The sequence below is a fragment of the Bos mutus genome, chromosome 1 (assembly GCF_027580195.1).
Source record: "Bos mutus isolate GX-2022 chromosome 1, NWIPB_WYAK_1.1, whole genome shotgun sequence".
NCBI lineage: Eukaryota > Metazoa > Chordata > Mammalia > Artiodactyla > Bovidae > Bos > Bos mutus.
Window position 1 is genome coordinate 43,945,003 of NC_091617.1, and position 17,232 is coordinate 43,962,234.

The 17,232-nt window shown below is 40.5% G+C and overlaps 1 protein-coding gene across 1 annotated transcript in view; it reads left to right on the forward strand.

Moving 5' to 3' along the window:
- The first annotated feature begins 413 nt into the window (after positions 1–413).
- LOC102282987 (transmembrane protein 45A) overlaps positions 414–17,232 on the forward strand; it is a 114,459-nt gene continuing 97,640 nt past the window's right edge. Inside the window, exon 1 of the mRNA XM_005890053.2 lies at positions 414–741. The gene's annotated coding sequence lies outside the window, so the exon portion shown is untranslated. The remainder of the gene's footprint in view (positions 742–17,232) is intronic.

Consider the following 17,232-nt stretch of genomic DNA (forward strand, 5'->3'; position numbering starts at 1 on the left):
CATTTCGGAGCCCCAGTCCCTTCCACTCGGAAATGTTGGGGATTTAAGTCAGAGCGGGGCGTGCCTATAAATTTCATCCCAAGAACGGGTTGAAATCACACTGTTTAAAGAAACCAGCCTAACCACCTGAAAGGGTGGGAGTAAAAGGAAGCAGGGCCGGGACTAGCCCTGGTGCGGAAGACCCCTCTCGGCCCCGGCCCCTCCCGGGCCCGCAGTGGCCGCCGAGTGCCACATCAGCACCCGCGCTCCACTTCCAGGTTCTTCCCAAGGATGCAGCGAGCGAGCCCGGGGGGCGGGGGGCGGGGCTTGAGGCCCGCGGGAGTGGCGGGCTGACCCGCCAATAGGCGGCAAGCGAGGAGCCCCGGAGACCAATCAGCTGGAGCTTCTGCTAGCGGCGGCCGCCTAGACTCATGCCCCGCGGGGGAATCAGATGAGACACATCTGGACAGCTGCGCTGGGGAACTGTGCTGCCCCTTCTCGGGCCGACGTCAGCTGAGCACGTCTCCCACGTTCTCTCCTTGCAGGCACTTATTATTATACATTTTCCCAATGAAGCAACCTAGAATCCAAGTTTAAAACTTTTCTCCTCTAATGCGAGAGGGGGCCAGATCCCATCCTACTTGTTAAACGTTCTTGGGGCTCTGGGATCCAAAGGACAGAAACAGCAACAACGAAAGCCCAGCCGCTGTCTCATTTAAAACTGGCAAAGTGGAAAAGTAGTATTGAGTAAGACCGATTTGGGTAAGTTTTGGATACGTATTGGATATCCTGTTTATCGCTCTATGATCTCTATCTTGCCTCTTTTTCCTATTCTCACTAGCCCTCTCTTTATCAGGGAGAGAATACCGCTTGCTGCCACAAACTGAACAGACTTCGTTTCCTTTACTTCTTTGGTAACACTTTAGTTTTGGGGTCATCTGTATGCTATTTTTAAAAATTTCCTGGGAACCGAAATTTAACTGCTTTCCTATTAAAAGCCTCTTCTAACTTCAAAGTTGAACTATGGATAACTTTATTTTTCTGTTTTCTTTCAGTGAGAACAGTGTATACATTTGTAGAACCGGTATTTTTATCCATCCCCAACACTCTATTTTGGTAGAGGATTGAAAAGTTATCTGGGTTATTCACAACTAACGAAACTTTACTTTCTATAATAAGATGTTTAATATTAAATTATTTAAATCCTGAATTGTTATAGGTAGTTACTGTTTCAGTTACATGTGAATGAAGCTCAGTGTCTTTTCTGTATTCTCCTGCTCATAGTGGTAGGCACAAATTCTTCCTTGATCATTAAAAAACACATTAAACATGTTTGTTTAGAGATGCTGTACATCCACTATGTACACCAATAATGTTATATATTAATCACACTATGTACCACTATGTACATCAATAATGTATATCCACTATGTACATCAATAATGTTATATTATGACCACTATGTACAGACCACTATGTACATCCCTATGTACATCAGTAAATAACATCACTGTTCTGTATTAATCCCATAATTACATCAAAATAATATTCACAGTGGTTGTTAGATCGTTGTGCTTCCACATAATTCTGATATTTATTTCAGGATTTAGAAATGGAAATGTTGGCAAATATTGAGCTAGGTGAATGGCCTGAGGCTCATTCCATCTTAGACATCTATAATTGTCTCTGTTTAAGCAATGTTTTAGATTTGAGGCTTTATCAGATATTATTTACTATTGTGGCCAGAATTGATCTTTAATTTCTGACTTAGAAAGCAGTAGGTGCCTTAATTGAAAGTGTGTTTTTGATTCAGAAAAGCATTGCACACTGTGAGTGGAAGAGTTGAAGTGGTTTTCAGGGCTGGCGGTTTAGAAGAAACAGTGTTGCAGGGATCAGTATAAAGAGCCAGCTGGTCTGGTTCAATTCAAAACCCTCCTGTTTAATCTTGAGCAAGTTACTCAGCCCATCTTACCTCAGTTCCATCCTCTGTATATGGAGATAATACTACCTATCACCGGCTCCCTTCTCAGCTTCCCCTGCTGCACTTGTTTTCCCAGCCACCATTCTGACCTCTACACTACCACCTAGGGTTTACTGAGTGCAGACCAGTTGTTAATGGGGCCTTGTGTATAGCTGTAAGGGAGAGAGAGTCTGGAGAGGAAAGTGAGGTAGAATTTATCAAGCACCTTAGAAAGATCTAGAAAGTTCTGGGAAAGAGAACTTATAGGGTGGTTTTATAGAAGGGTTGGCATTTCTGGGAAAGATTTTGACAAACAGCTTTGGTTGAGGGGAAAGGGATCCTAAAACAGAAGGTGGCAGGCATTCTAGGAGGAAGGGAAAGCATGGACAAAAGCATTGAGGCTAGAAAGTGTGACTCTATCATCAGGACCCTGGGTTGTGATAGGGATAATTCATGAGAAGTCAGTAGATGGAAAGATGAAAAGTGGGGGAAGGGGGAGGTAGGAGAGAGTGGTGGGGAGAGCCTGTGGGGAAGGAGAGGCTTGGGAGGTAAGATTGGTAGGAAGTGGCAAGCTGAACTGGCAGCAGTTGCATAGTTGGAGGTGTCTCTGGAATGATCCATCTCTGGAGTCCAGTTTCTACCCCTTGCCCAGCATACCCTCCCCATCTGTTCGACTGCTTCAGTGACCTCCAACCCACCCCCTTCAGGGCCTTGAAGGACTGCCCAGTGAGTCTGGGTCCCACTCTTGGAATCACTCTTGTGGTGGCTGTCTTGGAGCTCTGCTGAAGTGGTTTGGCATCCTGGACTATTAGGCTGCATTTCAGATGCAGGCTACACTCTAAAGTCTTTGACATGGTTGTGATTGTTGCACTCGTCCCCAACTCCCTACACACACAGTGTGTGCTGGAAAGCCCTTTTTCATGTTGCTAAGAGAGTCGAACATTCACATGGTAATATTTATAACCTTAATATTTATAACCTTATGATGTACAATTGTTGAAGAAGATAAGACCTGTAGTATTCACCTCAGTGGAGAGTCAGTTTGGAGATCTCTGCTGTCTCTTCCTTGAGAAGTACTGAGCTGTGTCAGAGGGAACCCAGGTCTGGTCCTGATGCTGCTGTGGACCGCCTGTGTGACCTTGGGCAAGACTGAGCCATTATGGCCGTCTCTGTGCCATCAACTGTTAAAAGATCTCTAAGGCCCCTCTTCCCTTGGATGATTCTTTTATTCTTCTTGCACCCCCTAGAGCCCAAGCCTTAACCACTAGTCTGTGCTGCCTTGGATATAATACATCAAAGCAGCTTTTTTTGTTTATAACAACAGTAGTCAGGAAGTCCATGGAAGGAGGATCACTGGAGGTGGGGGGACCATTTGGAGGAGTGGAGTTGGTACAGTTTCCCAGGAGTGGCCAGAATATCAACATGAGTCTTGTGTACGGATGTGTTGCATGTGCAGACCGGTCATGTTTTGTTGTTGTTCAGTTGCTAAGTTGTGTCCAACTCTGCTACCCCATGAACTACAGCAGATGCCATTCAGCCATCTCATCTGGAGATGTTTTACTTGTTTTTTAGATGGAGCTCATTACAAATAATCATCTGTATTTTCTTTTTTTTAATTTAAAAATTTATTTTATTTTATTTTTAACTTTACAGTATTGTATTGGTTTTGCCATATATCAATATGAATCCGCCACAGGTATACACATGTTCCCCATCCTGAACCCTCCTCCCTCCTCCCTCCCCGTACCATCCCTCTGGGTCGTCCCAGTGCACCAGCCCCAAGCATCCAGTATCATGCATCAAACCTGGACTGGCGACTCAGTTGAAACATGTATAATATCATATATGTCTTTTCATCTTGATTGAACAGAACTACTATAGACCTTGGGCTTACGGTAGACTTTCAGTAATACCAGGTGACTCATTGTTGCCTTTAAAAAGCTGAAACAGAGTATACAAGCATCAAAAGTAATGATTTCCCCTTTATTTACTGCCTTCTTTCCTTTCTACTAGTTTTTCCAGATGTAATTTTGTTAGTAGTTTGGTCTGTATCCTTCCAGTCCTTCTCCAAGAGTCTACTCATGGGTGTAGATCTAAACATGAATATAATTTAAAAATATAAATAGAACCACAGTAGTTTTATTTGAAAATACAGAGAAACAATGAAATGTCTGAAGGCTTGTGGAAGAATGGGGCAGATGCCAGGTACACTTTCTATTCCTGTTACTTGTGAATCCTTGTTTGTTTGTTTGTTTTTCTTATTTCTAGAGACACTGTGGTTTTGGGATAAGAACTTCACGTGGTGAAGGTCAACGTAGGACTATTTGAGGGGTCCTGTTATTAGTCATACCCAGTCTGGATTTGAATTTTGGGAATTCAATCTTAAATTTTTTAATATAGTGAATCAACTTTAAAATATTTCTTGAAAAACAGTTTAGTTTTCTTTTTATCTTATTAACTTAATGTAGTCACTCTTTTCAGTCTAGCGCACTGTGCTCAGTCACTGAGACTTTGGAGTCAGACTGAAGGTTTCAACTTGATACCTACTTCTTACTAGTGTAAGTCACTTTGTCATGGAGGTTTTATTACCTATAAAATGGGGATATCAACGCCACTAAATGAGAAAATCAGTAGAAAACATTTAGCATGATGTCTGCGTCATACTAAAGCCTATACATGTAAGCAGTTCATTTTTTACTGTGGTAAAAAGCATAACATGAAATTTGGCTTTGTAACCATTTCTAAGTGTATAGTTCAGTGACGTCAAGTACATTCACATTTTTGTGCAATCATCACCACTGTGCATCTCCAGAACTTTTTCATCAAAATGAAACTCTGTCCTCATTAAACCTTAACTCTCTATTACCTTCCCCTGTCCTCTCAGCCTCTGGCAGCAACCATTCTACATTCTTTCTCATGCATCTGACTACTCTAGGTATCTCATATAAGTGAAACTATAGAATATTTGTCTTTTTATGACTGGATTATTTCACTTAGCATATGTCTTCAAAGTTCACCCAGATCATAGTGTCATAATTTGATTTCTTTTTAAAGCTTAATAATTTTTCTTTGTACATATATATCACATTTTGTTTATCCAAAACAAATGTTGATGGACATTTGGGTTATTTCCATCTGCAAAGTTAATTTTTTGTGTCAATTTGTCCAGGCTACAGTATCCAGACACTTAGTCAAACATTATTCTAGATATTTAGTGAAGGTATTTTTAGGTTTGAGGCTTTAACCCCATGAGGGCTTCCCTTGTGGCTCAGTGGTAAAGAATCCGCCTGCCAATGCAGAAGCCACAGGAGATGTGTGTTCAATCCCTGAGTGGGGAAGATCCCCCAGAGAAGGAAATGGCAACCCATTCCAGTATTGCTTCAAAATCTCATGGACAGAGAAGCCTGATGGGCTATAATTCATGGGGTCCCAAAAGAGTAGGACATGACATAGCAACTAAATAGCAACTACTTGCATAAAATTCAAATGACATCCCTCATTTCCAGGTAGCCCTGTATTAAATTACTATCCTCACACTTTAAATGAACAAAGTATAAAGTTCTGAATTTCACTTTGATATGTCTAGGTATAGACTTAAAAAAAATTAACAGCTTGTTTTCTTTTGATGTGTCCTTTATATTTGAAGACTCAAATATAAAGTCTTCCTTTAGATCAGAGAGTTTTTCTCCAGTTATTTGAATCTCGCTTCCTCTCTCTATAAGCCAGAAATAATTCAGACTAATGATTGTCAACAGCTGTTACAGGAAGAGGGGAAAAACCAGCATAGAGAGAGGCATGTAGTAAGAAGCACATTTAGGACAGATTTAGGGACACTGTGTATTAAATAAATAATGAAAATTTAATAACATTAAAAAATAATGCAGAAGGAAAAATCGTGAAAAATGCTCGCACCAAAATCATGTGGTAGCTGAACCTTGAGGACAAAGGCCTGAGGAAGAGGGAGTAATAAGGAGGAGAGAGAAGGTTTTGTTGAGAAAGAATGGGGGGTACTGGGGTCAGGGACCTAGAAGCTCTTACCTTTAAGCCAGCAGGAAGGAGAACTGACAGCCCAGCGTCTCCGTCTCTGGTGTCGCTTCTCCTCCTCCTGCTCTGCCCTCAGTTTGTGTACACCGAGGGCATGAAGACAGACTGTGGGAGAGCAGGGTAATCTGGTTTTTTCCTTGTTGCTTGTGTGACTTTTCCTCTGTTGTTTCCACTGCGGGGAGCAGAAGAATGAATCAATGAGGATGAATGAGATCATCCTCTTGGGGCAAGTGGGAAAACCCCATACAGACACTAAGCCTCCTTTTCCTCATCAGAAAAGCAGGCCTTTCTCCCTCTACTTCTAAGAGAGGATTCATGAAGTCCTGTATGTAATGGGGCTTCGTGAACTGTATTGTGTTTTATGGAGGAGAGAGGTTATGTGACCGTGATCATACTTTAAAGCTCTTTCTTCACAGAAAGATGCACAAACAACTAATGGCTAAGTGAGTGACAGTTTATTAGGTGTCAGCTCTTCTCAGGGTTCTTCTCGTTGTACCGTCATGGATGCCTTATGGTGTAGAGGCTATTATTATTTTAGAGATGAGATAACTGAGGCCCAGAGAGGTTAAGTAACTCTTCCAAGGTCACACAGTGATGAAATCAGGATTTAAGCACAGGATAACCTCCTTGCAGTGTCTGAATGCTTTATGCCATGTGTAATACTATCCTCAGGAGTGAAGCACCTGTCGTGGTTGCCACTTTTTGATATTCACCATGGCCTGAAAGGTAATCTGGCTCTGCCTTTATCCACCCATCTCCACCTTGTCCCCTCCTTTCCCAATGCTAATGAAATGTAGTCAGACTTTGGATAAAAAAGTAGGTTCAGGTAGAGGCCACGTGATGATTTGAGGTGTGAGATACTTGTTTTGTTCTTTCATCTACAAGCTCAGGCTTGGACTGGTGCTTCTCTCATGTTCTCCAGTAGCAATAACTTTGCCATTAGTTTCGAAATGAGTGAGATGGCCAATACCAAGTCCTAGAGAAGATCTGTGAGCAACTCTGCTCAAATAGGGCTTCCCTGGTAGCTCAGATGGTAAAGAATCTGCCTGCAATTTAGGAGACGAAGGTTCGATCCTTGAATTGGGAAGATCCCTTGGAGAAGGGAATGGCAACCCACTCCAGTATTTTTGCCTGGAGAATTCCATGGACAGAGGAGTCTGGCAGGCTACAGTCTGTGGGGTCTCAAAGAGTTGGACATGACTGAATGACTAACACACACACTGCTCGAATAATGCAACCTACTTCTCCTCTGATAAACTTGGCCTCATGATGTCCAGATTGTATTTACACCTTATACAAGCCTTTTAGGCTGTTTGTTTCCTTCCCCGGAAATGGGGCTGGTGTGAGTCAGGATGGTACAGGGGATATTCCAATTGCTCTTGAGATTAGAAAATAAAAGATTGATAGTGTGATTGTTGATATTTTTGATGAGAATTCATTGGTGGAGAGCATGACAGTTACTCAGTGAGTTGAGAAGAAACACATCTTCTGGGAAAAAGCTTTGGCTTTGGCTTTGGCCTGGGTGCTTACCATCCAGAGGCTGTCTGCGTGGAGAGAGTCATGAGTCTTTCCCCATATCACTGTTGTTTTCCAATTTCCAAATGGAGCACTACTGTTGCAGTGAATGAGAAGGCAGCGGCTCCAAAATTTCTCATGTGGCCATGGAGAGACATGGGTTATACAAAGTATGCTTATATAGCTGGAAGAGGTATTGGAGGGTCAACATCATTTCAGACTGGACTTCCAGTATTCTCCTTGCCTTTTAAACCCATTACCTATTTTAATGATTTCCAACTTTTAGAAGAGGATTTTATTGTCTTTTGTTAATGAACTGGCATGGTAATGAAAACAATTCTCAATTTTTTTGGTGTGTGTGTGCCTGCTGATGCTCAGTCGTGTCCAACTCTTTGTGACCCCATGGACTATAGCCCACCAGGCTCCTCTGTCTATGGAATTTTCCAGGCAAGGATGTTGGAATGGGTTGCCATTTCCTACTCCAGGGGATCTTCCCAACCCAAGGATCGAACCTATGTCTCTTGCATTGCATCTTCTGCATTTGCAGGCAGATTCTTTATCACTGAGCTACTTGGGAATCCCTTTAGTGGCCAAAAAAAAAAAGTATATTCAGTAGTCTGAGGATATGAAGTAGGAATGTGTCTTTTATCAAGCTTTCTAGGAGATTCTTGGGTCAGTGGCTCAAGATCCTCATTTTGAAAAACTCAGGTTAAAGTGGTATCTTTTCTGTGTAATAATATTGGTGTTGAGTGCTAAGTTGACTGAATTTGAAAGAATTTCTGGTTTTGCCCAAGATAGAGTAACAGGGCCAGATTTATTCTTATCCTGAAATAATAAAAAATATCAGATAAAATATATGAAGTAATATATGGGTTTTGAAACACTGGTCATCAGGCAATGGGAGGGCAGTGATATCCAGGAAATTACAAAGACATAAACACTCCAACTGCTCCAGCTGATCCCTGGGAGACAGTCCAGGCTGAGCCCCAGGTGGAACTCATACTCCTTGAGTTGAGGAGGTGGTGCTGAGAGCCCAGGAAACCAAGGTGTCCAGAGTTCACAGGACTGAGTTCCAGAACCAAGAGACCTGCACAGAGAGGGGTCACTGGAAACATGCGGGAAGGCCCCTCACGTGTTCGTAAGAGTAAGTGAGTCAACTACAGGAGTCTGGAGGGTGGCGGGAGGGGTGCAAAGATGAGGGAGAGGGTGGAGAGCAGTTCCCTGCAGTCACAGAAGTCTGGGAATATTGCTTGTTCCCTCCAACCAGATTAGAAGACTTATAATTCACAAGTATTGGACAGAACAGTCAGGAAGGTCTGGCCTCAGTAACGGGGAATACTTAGCCTTAAACTGATCACTGCTCCCGACATGCCTAACAGATCATCAAAAAGTGATACCTGAGAGGATCAGACTGCTCCCAGGTCACCTACTCATCCCAGAACAGACCTCAAGAATATTTAGAAATATGAAAAAATATCCAGTGCCCCAAAAGACAAAATTCACAATGTCTGGCACCCCAAAATAGTAAAGCAGTTGTGTTTAAAATGAAACACACTGTCCTTGACTGACCTAGAAGTGTATTTCCACACACATTTTTGTACCATTATGCAGTCAAACAGTTAAGTCCATCAGTGTAACATTTTGTACATAACATGCCCTACTCTGCTAAACCATGGTCTGCGTTAATATTTATCTTGGCTTCTGAGATAACAGTTCCTCTTTCATGTCCATTATTGTTTTTTTAAATATGTTTCCTGTGTTTGGTAACTCCAACTCCTGGCTTATGGGAAGGTAAGCTCAGTCAGTACATCATGTATCTGCCCCAAGCATTGGAGCTGGGAGCAATGGATGGTGAAATGGGGCTAATTCTCTAAGGCTGATGGGTGACTTGGAATCAAATGCCATAGAGAGCAGTAAGGGCCAAACCAGGGAGTCCAAGATCTGCTGACAGGTATAAGGGGTGAGTTCAGCCAGGGTGAATTTCAGCCTCTGAAATTCAACAGCAGTGTACCAGTGTTGTGTTAGGACTGAAGCTGAAGAGTCAGACCTTGACTTTGCTACTTGCAGTTTGAGGTTGGGTTAGTGAGATTACTCTGGGGTCATGCATGAGCTTAATGCTCTACGGGTCCATAACTGACCTCCAGACTTTGAGCCTGGGCTGTCTCTTCTCCTCTGAGATTAGGTAATTTTTAATTTGGTCATCAAGCACCAAGTGTGTTTTGCTGATTCATTGCTGCCTAGAAGTTCGGTCTGACACCCTGTCTTCTGGGTATCTCTTCTTTAATGCTTTGCTACTTGAAGAAACAAGTGTTCTTTAGTTTGGCTGGTGCCAAGCACCTTGCCATCCTTTCCCATTCTGCCTGAGCAGATAGGTGACTTTTCTACTTATAAGTCTCTTGGGTGGTGGAAAAGTGTATGTTTCTTAAAACGTTGTGTCCCAGATCAATTTGTAAAAAAGTAAGAAAGCTCTTACTTGAAGATAATGACAAGACATTACTACTATCATCTGATGAAAATGTTCCTTTCTTTGAAGGATTGGGGCTAAAGGGTCAGTCTTAGAAAAAATTGGAAGTCAGTTTGTCTTTTAAAGCAGAGGTCTTAAGATCACGTTTTCACCTGAAAAGGAGGCCGATCAGAAGTCTTCCAAAACCTTACTTTTATTCCCAGTGTTGGCTGGACTCTGGGTTGGGTTACTACAGCAGGAATACAGGGATGCATACTAGTCAGTATTCTCATGATCTCTATGATGGTTCTTGTGGCAGAAACAGTTTACTTGCAGTATTTAATGATAATAATAACAGCAGCTGCAGCGTTAGATGGTGGATGGAAAAAGTCTATCACTTTCATTTCCTTTCAATCAGCATTGATCAGAGGAGGATCCGTTTCTCTCTGGTGTTTTCCAGTGAGAGAGACGAGGAGAGCGTGGGTGAGGCTTTCTGTCTTCACTTGATGAGCTTAGGACCATTTCCTGTCTTCCTGCACATGTCTGGGACCTTCAGCCTTTTTGCAAGATGTACTCAAGGACAAAGATTGTGGTTTCTGGAGAGAAATGCACAGAAGAACTTGATACAGTCTCACAGTTGTTAATTGTGGTGGGTGTAACTGGTTTTGTTTTTTGGCATATTGTTATTGTTGTTGTTCAGACTCTTTGTGACTCCACCGACTGCAACACACCAGGCTCCTCTGTCCTCCACTATGTCCTAGAGTTTGCTGTCCACTGAGTTTGGTTCATGTCCATTGAGTCGGTGATGCTATCTTACCATCTCATCCTCTGTGGTCCCCCTTCTCCTGCCTTAAGTCTTTCCCAGCATCACAGTCTTTTCCAACGAGTCAACTCTTCACATCAGGTGGGCGACATATTGGAGCTTCAGCTTCAGCATCAGATCTTCCAATGAATATTCAGGGTTGATTTTCTTTAGATTTTACTGGTTTGATCTCCTTGCAGTCAGTGGGACTCCCAAGAGTCTTCTCCAGCACTGCAATTTGAAAGCATCAATTCTTCGGTGCTCAGCCTTCTTTATGGACCAACATCCATTCATGACTAAAGAAAAATCATTAATTTGACTGTAAGGACCTTTGTCAGCAAAGTGATGTCTCTGCTTTTTAATATGATGTCTAGGTTTGTTATAACTTTCCTTCCAAGGAGCAAGTGCCTTTTAATTGCATGGCTGCAGTCACCATCAGTGATGATTTTGGAGACCAAGAAAAGAAAATCTGCCAGTGCTTTCACTTTCCCCCCTTCTATTTGCCATGAAGTGATGGGACCAGATGCCATGATCTTAGTTTTTTTCTTTCAGATCACACAACTGTATTTTCTATTTGTCTTGTGTATAGATAGGGCCATCTGATTGGTTTAAACCAGTTAAGCCTTCTCTACCACCTCTCTTTTGCCTCTATGGTGAACATAGAGTCCATGCGTTGAAGATGGCCTCCAACAGGAATGTGATCTGAATTTCTAAAGCCTTGCTTGAAGGAAAGATGCCCAGGAAAGCCACACAATTGGAAGTGCTCTGTTGTTCTTAATTTGCATAATATGTAACCTTTCACATTAGAAGCTACTTAGTTTTTCTAATGTTGAGTTTGAAGCCAGCTTTTTCACTCTCCTCTTTCACTCTCATCAAGGAGCTCTTTAATTCCTCTTCACTTTCTGCCATTAGGCTGATATCATCTGCATCTTTGAGATTGTTGATATTTCTCCCAGCAATCCTGATTCCAGCTTGTGATTTATCCAGCTCAGCATTTCACATGATGTACTCTGGGTTTAAGTTAAACATGCAGGGTGACAATATACAGCCTCAACATACTCCTTTCCCAGTTTTGAACCTGTCTGTTGTTCCATGTCTAGATCTAACTGTTGCTTCTTGACCTGCATATAGTATTCTCCAGGAGACAGGAAAGGAGGTCTTTTACTCCTATTTCTTGAAGAATTTTCTTCAGTTTGTTGTTGTCCACACAGTCAAAGGCTTTGGTGTAGTCAGTGAAGCAGAAGTAGATGTTTTTCTGGAATTCCCTTGCTTTTTGCATGATCCAGTGAATGTTGGCAGTTTGATATCTAATTCCTCTGCCTCTTTGAAACCCTGCTTGTATATCTGGAAGCTCTCAGTTCAGATACTGCTGAAGCTTGGCTTGAAGGATTTTGAGCATAACCTTGATAGCATGTGAAATGAGCACAATTGTATGGTATTTGAGCTTTCTTTGGCATTGCCCTTCTTTGGGGTTGGAATAAAACTGACATTTTACAGTCCTGTGGCCCCCTGGAGGAGGAAATGGCAACCCACTCCAGTATTCTAATAATGGAATTATTGGATCATATGGTAGTTCTACTCCCAGTTTTTTGAGGAATCTCCATACTGGCTTCCATAGTAGCTGTAATCAATTTACATTCCCACCAATAGTGCAAGAGGGTTTCCTTTTCTCTGCACTCCCTCCAGCATTTATTGTTTGTGGATTTTTTGATGATAGTCATTCTGACCAGTAGGAGGTGATATCTCATTGTAGTTTTGATTTGCATTTCTCTAATAATAAGTGATGTTGACCATCTTTTCATATGTTTTTTAGCCATCTGTATGTCTTCTTTGGGGAAATGTCCGTTTAGGTTTTTTTGCCCACTTTCTGATTGGGTTATTTGTTTTTCTGGTATTGAGTTTTATGAGATGCTTGTATATTTTAGAAACTAACCCTTTGTCAGTTGTTTCATTTACTATTATTTTCTCCCATTATGAGGGTTGTCTTTCCACCTGATTATAGTTTCCTTTGCTGTGCAAAAGTGTTTAAGTTTAATTAGATCCCACTTGTTTATCTTTGTTTTTATTTCCATTACTCTGGGAGGTGGGTCATAGAGAATCTTGCTGTGATTTATGTCATACAATGTTCTGTCTGTTTTCCTCTAAGAGTTTTATAGTTTCTGGTCCTGCATTTAGGTCTTTAATCCATTTTGAGTTTATTGGTGTTAGGAAGTATTCTAGTTTCATTCTTTTATACATAGCTTTCCAATTCTCCCAGCACCATTTATTGAAATGACTCTTTTCCCCATTCAAATTCTTGCCTCCTTTGTCAAAGATAAGGTGCCTTTAGGTGTGTGGGTTCATCTCTGGGCTTTTTATATTGTTTCATTGGTCTATATTTCTGATTTTGTGCCAGTACCATACTGTCTTGATGACTGTAGCTTTGTAGTGTAGTCTGAAGTCAGGGAGGTTGCATTCCTCCAGCTGCATTCTTTTTTCTCAAGATTGCTTTGCTATTTGGGGTCTTTTGTGTTTCTACACCAATTGTGAAAATTTTTGTTCTAGTTCTTTGAAAAATGCCATTGGTAACTTGATAGGGATTACATTGAATCTGTAGATTACAGTTGGTAGTAGAGTTATTTTTACAGTATTGACTCTTCCAATCTAGGAGCATAGAATATCTCCCCATCTGTTTATGTCATCCTTGATTTCTTTCATCAGTGTCTTACAGTTTTCTGTATACAGTTCTTTTGTCTCCTTAGATAGGTTTATTCCTTGGTATTTTATTCTTTTTGTTGCAATGGTAAATGGGATTGATTACTTAATTTCTCTTTCTAGTGTATAGTAATGCAAATGATTTTTAGGTATGGATTTTATATCCTGCAACTTTACTAAATTCACTGATTAGCTCTAGTACTTTATAATATCTTGGTAATGTCTTTAGGGTTTTCTATGTATAGTATCATGTCATCTGCAAACAGTGAGGATTTTACTTCTTCTTTCCTAATCTGGATTCCTTTTTATTTCTTTTTCTTCTCTGATTCCCATAGCTAGGACTTCCTAGCTATGTGTGTTCCTAGCTATAAACAGTGTTGAATAATAGTGGTGAGAGTGGGCACTCTTGTCTAGTTTTGATCTCAGAAGGAATGCTTTCAGTTTTTCACTGTTGAGAATAATGTTTGCTGTGGGTTTGTTGTCTATCACCTTTATTATGTACAGGTTCCTTCTATGCCCATTTTTTGAAGAGCTTTTATCACAAATGGTTGCTGAATTATGGCAAAAGCTTTTTCTGCATCTCTTGAGATTATCACATAGTTTTCATCTTTTAATTTGTTAGTATAGAGTATCACATTGATTGATTTGTGTATATTGAAAAATCCTTGCATCCCTGGGGATAAACCTGACTTGATCATGGTGCATTATCTTTTTAATGTATTGTTGAATTTTCTTTGCTAGAATTTTGTTGAGAATTTTTACATCTGTGTTCATCAGTGATGCTGCTGCTGCTGCTGCTGCTAAGTCGCTTCAGTCATATCCGACTCTGTGCGACCCCAGAGACAGCAGCCCACCAGGCTCCCCCATCCCTGGGATTCTCCAGGCAAGAACACTGGAGTGGGTTGCCATTTCCTTCTCCAATGCATGGAAGTGAAAAGTGAAAGGGAAGTCGCACAGTCGTGTCTGACTCTTTGCGACCCCATGGACTGCAGCCCTCCTCCATCCATGGGATTTTCCAGGCATGAGTACTGGAGTGGGGTGCCATCGCCTTCTCCGTCATCGGTGATATTGGCCTGCAATTTTCTTTTTTTGTGATGTCATTGTTTGGTTTTGGTATCAGGGTGATGGTGGCTTTGTAGAATGAATTTGGAAGTGTTACTCCCTCTGGAATTTTTGGAAACAGTTTCAGAAGGATAGAGATTAGTTCTTCTCTAAATGTTTGATAGAATTCACCTATGAAGCCGTCTGGCCCTGGGCTTTTGTGTTTTGGGGAGATTCTTGATAGCAGTTTTGATTTCAGTGCTTGCAATTGGTTTGTTCATAGTTTCTATTTTTTTCTGGTTCAGTCTCAGAAGGTTAAACTTTTCTAAGAATCTGTCCATTTCTTCCAGGTTGTGCATTTTATTGGCATATAGTTGCTCATAATAGTCTCTTATGATCCTTTGTATTTCTGTGTTGTCTGTTGTAACCTTTCTTTTTCATGCCTAATTTTGTTGATTTAATTCTTCTCCCTTTTGTTCTTGATAAGTCTAGCTAATGGTTTGTCAATTTTGTTTATATTCTCAAAGAACCAGCTTTTAGTTTTATTAATCTTTACTATTGATTCCTTTATTTCTTTTTCATTTCTTTCTGCTCTGATCTTTGAGCTATCTTTCCTTATACCAGTTTGGGGTTATTTTTGTTCTTCTTTTTCCAGTTATTTTAAGTGTAAAGTTAGGTTATCTATTTGTTGTTTTTCTTGTTTCTTGAGGTAGGAATGTATTGCTCTAAACTTCCCTCTTAGAACTGCTTTTGCTGCATCCTATAGGTTTTGGGTCATCACATTTTTGTTGTCAGTTCTAGGAATTTGTTGATTTCCCTTTTTATTTCTTCAGTAATCTGTTTGTTATTTAGAAATGTATTGTTTAATCACTTGTAATTCATATCTAGTCTCATAGTGTTATGGTTAGAAAAGATGCTTGATATGATTTCAATTTTTCTTAAATTTACTGAGGCTTGATTTGTGACCCAAGATGTGGTCTATCCTGAAAAATGTCCCGTGTACACTTGAGAAGAAAGTGTATCCTGCATCTGGTTGGAATGTCCTGAAGATATCAATTAGGTCCATATGATCTAATGAGTTATTTAAGGCTTGTGTTTCCTTATTAATTTTCTGTTTTGATGATCTGTCTTTTGGTGTAAGTAAGTTCCCTACTATAATTGTGTTACTATCAATTTCCCTTTTTATGCCTATTACTGTTTGCCTTATGTATTGATGTGCTCCTATGTTGGGTGCATAAATATTGACAACTGTTATGTAATCTTCTTGGGTTGATCCCTTGATCATTATGTAGTGTCTTTCTTTATCTCTTATAATATTCTTTATTTTAAGGTCTATTTTGTCTGATATGAAAATTGTCACTCTGATTTTCTTTTGATTTCCATTTGTATGGAATATATTTCTATCCTCTCACTTTCTGTCTGTATGTGTCTCTAGGTCTGAATTCAATATTTTTTTTTAATATAAATTAAGAGGACTGAATTGTTTACCTGTCTTGAAAGATATTTTTGAAAAGTTAAAAACAGAGAAAGGTCAACTGGGTGGATGTTTGGATTTTGAGGTATCCTGACACTGGGATGAAATTAGTTCTTCTGAAAAGAAAAGATTGGGGTTGTTGTGGTAAACACCTGCTCCTCTACTTAGAGCACAGTGGTTCTATGTTTCATGGAAAACAGTATTGACTCTCACACTGAGCACAGTGAAACCTCTGAATTTTCCTTTTGGTACACATCCTTCACTGATACTGCTGAATCATAAAACACATGGCCAGACTTGGGGATGGAGTATTGTTAATGAGGGAACTTAGGCCTGAAAAGTACAATTTCAGGAAAATCTGCAATAATATAATTTCTACTTCATTTTTTGTCACATAATCCCTTTATTTTTCCAAGTTCTAGTTAACAAATAATATTGAGAAGTATCTTCTTCTTTATCATACTCAAACTGAAACACATCCTTTTCTCTTTTTCCTGTGGGTATGATTTGAGAAGCAATTTATCACTGGCAATTCTGAGTCTATGTCCAATAAGAAAGCAAGAATAAAGGTGAATGAATATTTTTTGGTGTTTTAAGTCATTGGAGAAATGATTAGCAAGTTAGTTTACATCACTGAGCATCTTACTCTTACAGAAAGAGCCATTAGACTAGTATTGGAGAAAGCAGTGGTATCCTTTGCAGAAAGACTCTGGTTTAATTGAGGTTTCTCCACTGGCCTTCTGTTAGGCTCACCTCCACCTCTAGTCCATCTCATCATTAACCACGTTTCTGAAATTAATGTATTAGAGGGGCTGTTTGGTCACAGGATGAGTGAATATTGATTGAGGGTGGTGATGGTGGATGGAAAAGGGAGGGCCTGCTGGTTATTCCAAGTGAGAGCCTGAACAACATGAAGAGGGAGAGTTAGCAAAAACACAGAAAGAGAAAAAAGAAACAACTGACCCAACCTAAAACATTTGTCAGAAATCTTCTTGAAGACTAATTTACTTTCCTTAGCCATATGGTTGGGCTTCCCAGGTGGCTCAGTAGTAAAGAATTCACCTGCAACGTAGTTCAATCCCTGGGTCAGGAAGGTCTTCCTGGAGAAGGAAATGGCAACCCACTCCAGAATTCTTGCCTGGGAAATCCCATGGACAGAGGAGCCCATAAGGCTACAGTTCTTGGGGTCACAAAAGAGTCGGATGTGACTTAGCAACTAAACAACAACAACAGCCATATGGTTGAGTCATATTTTTTGTAACTAATTCTTATAAAATCTA